This window comes from Jaculus jaculus, chromosome X (assembly GCF_020740685.1).
Source record: "Jaculus jaculus isolate mJacJac1 chromosome X, mJacJac1.mat.Y.cur, whole genome shotgun sequence".
NCBI lineage: Eukaryota > Metazoa > Chordata > Mammalia > Rodentia > Dipodidae > Jaculus > Jaculus jaculus.
In genome coordinates, this window is record NC_059125.1 from 87,739,414 (window position 1) to 87,745,640 (window position 6,227).

General features: G+C 35.8%; 1 pseudogene; it reads right to left on the bottom strand.

Moving 5' to 3' along the window:
• Positions 1-1,720: 1,720 nt before the first annotated feature.
• LOC101612792 lies at positions 1,721-2,168 on the bottom strand (annotated as a pseudogene).
• Between the last annotated feature and the right edge of the window lie 4,059 nt (positions 2,169-6,227).

Here is a 6,227-nt window from a genome sequence, read left to right on the forward strand (position 1 = left end):
GACATAGAGTTGGATGGTGAAACTTCTTCTGTGCTCTCACATTGCATAAAAAGAATGTTATATATTATCAGCCCTGTTGAACCATGCACCAAAAATCATGAGAATGAGGTAGAACACTAGTTCAATCCTTGGGTCGGAAAACAAACTGCAGGCCAAAGGCACAATTTAATAATACTAGACCAGTGCCTTGAATTTCAATATCATCTTTCTTTTGAGACACTGAAAGCAAGCAACCTTCTCTTCCAAAAATTCAAACAAGTGTAACAAACATACATTGGATCAAAACAGATTTAGAAACCTTGCATTTTTAGCAGAGTACTTATTGGAACATGATAAGGTTAAATCCCAACCCATGGCTTCTATTTTTATTTCTATGGCCTTATCAGCTCAAGTGAACCTGATACACAGCTTACTCTGATAGAGTTGACTTTACACTGGGAGAAAGTAATGTATCTATTAAATAAGTACGATATACATTAAAAAATAAAGGGGTATTGGGATATGGCTCACCAGTTATAAGCACTTGCTTATAAAGCCTGGCAGCTCTGGTTCAATCCCCCATTTCCCCAATATCCACATAAATCAGATAAAACATGAGGCAAACACACACACACACACACACACACACACACACACATTAATTAATTTAAAAATTTCTACATTTATGTATGTAATGGATATCTCTCCCTTGTCCTTCATGCCCATGTTCCAACTACCATGTGTTTCAAGCCTGACAGGTATAGATCATATTATAAAAACCCCTTTGTCTTCTGGCTTTGATTGATTAATGAACAGGGGACCTCTGTAGAAGACCAGAAGAAATGCAAACAGTAATAATGGCATATTTACTGTCTTGGCTTTTTTCTTACAGAGTTCTTGGGCTGGCTTTGTATTTAAAGTAAAAGTCATAACTCCTATCAGGAAGATCTCCTCACTCTATTTCCTGAGTGTTGCCAGTGTCCATAAACCATCTCTCCCTCTTTATTTCAGCTCTAAGGAGGTAAGCTACCCTCTCATACATGCTCCCACATTACTAACTCCAGAATTGTACCTACTTCCTTGTGTTTTTTTCTACATTTTGAGTAATTTGTAAATATGTCTTTCATTAAAATCCTCTCTATTTATTTAACTTGAGTTTGTTGGTTACTTTCTGTGAGCATTTCAACTGATCCTCTGATCATGTCATACATTTTATCATTTTAGATTTACTTCTTTTGGCTTTCCTGGAGCAATTAGGAAAAATATTGTTAAAAAATTCAAATTAATTACTCACGAATTACTATCCACATAATATTTTTCTTCCTTGCCATTTTGTCATATCTAGTGCCAGTTAAGGAAAGTTTAAAATAATTTATCAATAGATTATTGACAGGGAATAGATGGTTTTGACTTTCCGTTGTTGGGTGCAATGCACAATAGTATGTGAAAATCAAATGATCTTCATTTTTCTCCTTGTTTGATTTAATATTGATTGTGTATCTTTGGATGGTTATTTTTCAGTTTTAAACCTTAGTTTAGGATAATTTGGGACTGAATTAATAGTATCTACCCCAAAGGTTTCTTATAATAGAGAAATAACTTAGTCACTCAAGGAATTAAAGTCTATAATAAATTCAACACGTGTTAGTTATTATTGACATTCTTTTTTTAATAAATGCAACATACAAACTTTATTCAACAAAAGTAACAGGTAAAGTCAAACAGGCACTTATAATAAGAGAAAAACTGACTAGAAACTATCTTAAACACCTTACAATAACCTACCTGCAGTTGCATTTACTGAGCTCTGTTGCTGTGAAGAATACAGCTCATGCACAGGTATGGATGAATCATTTGTACATTTGTCAAGTATTCACTGAATACTACACCCTTATATACACACACATGTACACTCAAATGGAAAAAGATTTGAGGATCCCAGATGTACTCCATTTTTGTTGTTCTTTTGGAAGAGGTCGTCTAAAGAGAAGAATGTGTGGTTCTGGCTCATGAATCATGCAATGAACCCATCCCAGACTCTATTGGACACCAAGTCTCCTCCACTCCTCTTCAGACATGAGATGAGTCTTAGGTACTTGTTTAGAGAGTTCTCTGGGTAACATGGCATGCCGGTACGCGTAGTGCTCGTCAAAGTACTTGTCAGAGTAGTAAATCTGCTTGTGGGCCATCCTCCCACTACGCACAGCGGAGGAACACAAAGCGTACCAAGCAAGCGCAACAGCAAACACGACCGCTCCCAAGCAGCTCAATGACTCGTCTGAGACCAACCTGACATTCATATTTATAGCATATTTATTCATATTTGAATTCATCCATTCACTATATCTATAATTCCTTTTATGTATAAGGCATTATACTATACCTGGAATAAATATTGAAGAAAATTATATTAATTTCTACTACACTGAAAATACTGCATTAATGTGAAAGGAAAACTTAAAGGCCTTAATGATGGATTAAGTATAAAGTGAAATATTTAAGAGTAGTCATGAGTTTCCTAGTTTGTGGAACTGGGGAGACCTAAATGTCCCTCAATGAGTTATGTCACACTGAAAAAGATCCAATCTAGCAGTAGAGATAACTTGTTAAATTTTAGAATTATTATGTACTATTAAATATTCAAGAGGATGCTGTGGTAAATGGGCATTAGCAATGTATCATTTGATATATTAAGTATATGGATAGATAATCTCCATTAGAGAATCTGTTCTTTTTTAACAGAAGGTAGTGAGACTGGAGTAGTTAAAATACCCCTCGCACTTCAGCCAAGCCACAGCTGAAACCACAGAGGAATTGAGGAAGTGAGCAAAAGGACTGCTTCCATGGCTGGAGTGATGGCTTAGTGGTTAAGTGCTTGCCTGTGAAGCCTAAGGACCCCAGTTCGAGGCTCAATTCCTCAGGACCCATTTTATCCAGATGCACAAGGGGGCACATGCATCTGGAGTTCCTTTGCATAGCATTGTTTTCATCTTCTTAGAAAATATAAAATTGAAAATCTTTGAGTATGTAGGAGGTAATACAAAGGAAAAGGATAAACATTTAGCACAAGAAGGTATCTTACATTTGTTATTGTGTCAACACTAGTTTCCTAGGAGATGTATTTTACCTCCATTTCAAAGCTGAGGTTTGGAAATATTGTATCCATATAATTCACTTCATATGTATAGTCTTTGGTGTGTGTTAAACATTAGGGTTTGAAATGTTCATTTATAATAATTTCTACCGAGGCTGTTTCTAGTGTTTACTTTATTCCCTATTTGGTTCTTTAAATATGCTATTGCATGGGAGTTCCTGGCTCTAGGGTCCAGATTCATTACGTGCACCATGTATCCAACCCATCTGAGTTGCTATGACCTCTGAAAGTGTTGACACCATTTTGGGTATGACTTCCATGGGTACCTCTTAAGCATTTATTCTGATTATAGTCTCCAGAAATATGTCTTCTCTCCTTGATCTAATGGCATTTTCCCTTCATTTATATTTTAGGAACAAGACTATTTATTTGTTGTGTTCAGGATGCTACAATTTTATAAAGAATAAAGTTTTACTGTTGATATTACCCTTCAAAAATCTGTTATCCTGTCAGGTATTTGTTGTGTTCAGGATGCTACAATTTTATAAAGAATAAAGTTTTACTGTTGATATTACCCTTCAAAAATCTGTTATCCTGTCAGGTGTGTCTAACCTTTTGACATTGCAAAGAGAAAGGAGAGAAGAGGAAAGGAGAGAAGACAACATTTCCACATACAAAGTCCACACTCAAGAACTTGACAATAGAGATATTAAGAAAATACAAAATAAATCTTGTAGTTTTAAATAAGTTTACAATTTTGTGTTGGACCACATTTATCTCTATGACAGGCTAAAATCAGCCTATGGTGTATTTTGGAAGAAGTGAATATATTATACGAGTATAATACAGAGTTTATATATATTGCTTTAGATTAAGTGGAGATGGATTTCAATCTCACATCTGCCACTTCCCATTTGTGACATTAAGTGGACCAGTTTCCCTCCTGCATACATTTTTCTATGTGTAAAATGGAGATAACCAGTGCCAAATTTAAATTGAGGATATACTGTATAGTGTATGATCCAGCATATAGAAATGTGTTAAAACAGCATATTTGAAAGAAGCCTTCTCAAATAGAGTACATGTGAGGTGAACCATGCATGAACATTACCTCAGAAGACTGAAACATAGATCTTAACATATAAAACTGTGATGTTAGAAAAGCTCTTTGCCTGGCCTTTGGAAATGGTGTCTTGGATATGGTACCAAAATAAAAAGATGTAATTGGACTTCATAGATTGTGTTTTTTTTTTTTGGGGGGGGGGGGGTTCGAGGTAGGATCTCACCCTAGCCCAGGCTGACCTGGAATTCACTATGGAGTCTCAGGGTGGCCTCTAACTCACAGCAATCCTCCTACCTCTGCCTCCTGAGTGCTGGGATTAAAGGCTTGCACCACCAGGCCCGGCAGGACTTCATACATTTTTAATTGTCATATTAATGGACATTTACTATGTTGGGTATGGTGGTACACATTGACAATCCTAAGACCAGGAATGTTCATACAAGAGAAGCAGGAGTTCAAGGTCATTTTCAGCTATGTAATGACTTGGGTTATGAAATGGAACTGAATCAAAAGATACTGATTAAGTTACTCTGAATACATACATCATATATATGGGTCTTTATAAGATTTGCTTTAAGAGTGGGGGTTGGCTAGTCAATAAGGGACATATGCACACTGAAAATGCAGAGATCCCTATAGCTTCTCAGTCTACAAATTTAGATGTCTACTCAGAATCCAGTTCTGAATACCTGGAACATTCCTGAAGACTATCTGGTGTTCAGTATGCACTACAAGGCTGATATAGCTGGAACCTGATGTTAGCAGAGACTGACAGCAGCACCTCATCATCAGCAGCAACAACAACAAACACACTTGTTCAGAAAGAAGACAGGTAGGTAACAATGCCCCCCCCCCATTTGGGCATTATTATACCTGGTTAACTTTTGAAAACTTTAAGGATGAACCTTCCACTATGTTAACTCTCTATGAAAAATGTCCTCACAGACATGTATCTATTAGGTGATTCTAAATCTCATGTTGAAAAATATGATCAATTATCAATGTTCTGCCCTTCTCAACTTGTCACCCAGTCATACCTCATTATATCATCTTTAATTTTCAAGTTAAGATTTGAAACCTAGGAATTTAACAGTTCATATGTACATATGAGTGTATACATACATACATATAATACTAAAATAAAAATCATATATTTAATAAGAACTATATAGTCACGAAATGATGAAAATATGTGCTCATCTTCAATAAATGGTACTGGGAAAACTGGATGTCTGCACAAAATTAGATCCTTATCCTTGTACAAAAACCAACTCAAAGTAGGCCATGCACCTTAATGGAAGATGTGAAACTTTGAATCTTCTAAAGGAAAGTATAAGGAAAAAACACATCAAGATGTGGGCAGGGGTAAAAACTTTCTCAAGATGACTCCAATATGCCAGGAAATAAATAACAAGTATTTATAAATAAGAATGAATAAAATTAAAAATCTCCTGCACAACAAGGGGAACAATTAACAAAGTGAAGAGGCAGCTTACCAAGTTGAAGAAAGTTTTTCCACCTATTCATGGGACAGAGGATTAAAATCCAGAATATGTAAAAAATGTACAGATAAATGATACAACTAGTAAATATACTAAAGAATTGAAGACAATTTTCCTAAATAGTATAAATAGCCAATACATAGAAAAAAATCTTCACCACCTTTAGCCATCAGAGAATTACATCAAGATATGCCATCTCACCCCAGTCAGAATAGTTATCATCAAGGAAAGGATTTAGGGGAAAGGTAAACACTGTGGTGGGATTGTAAATTAGTGTAGCCACTATGAAAATCACTATGGATTAAGGTCAGTCTTCATCATACCCTTTCCAATAGCCCTCTCTCTCTCTCTCTCTTTCTCTTTCTCTTTTCTCTCTAACTTTTGTATATTAATTAACTTTTTCTACCTTCTCTTAGTGGGCACTGATCTGTAACTCCCAGTACCAGCATGTGGCTATCATCAACAATGAACTTTTGATCAGAGAGACCTACAAGGTTTTCCTAAAAGAAAGACAGATTTCTGTCAGAGTACTTGATGATCCACCAAAGGCTAGTGGTAAGACCCTACTGCTGAAGACATCATATGCAGT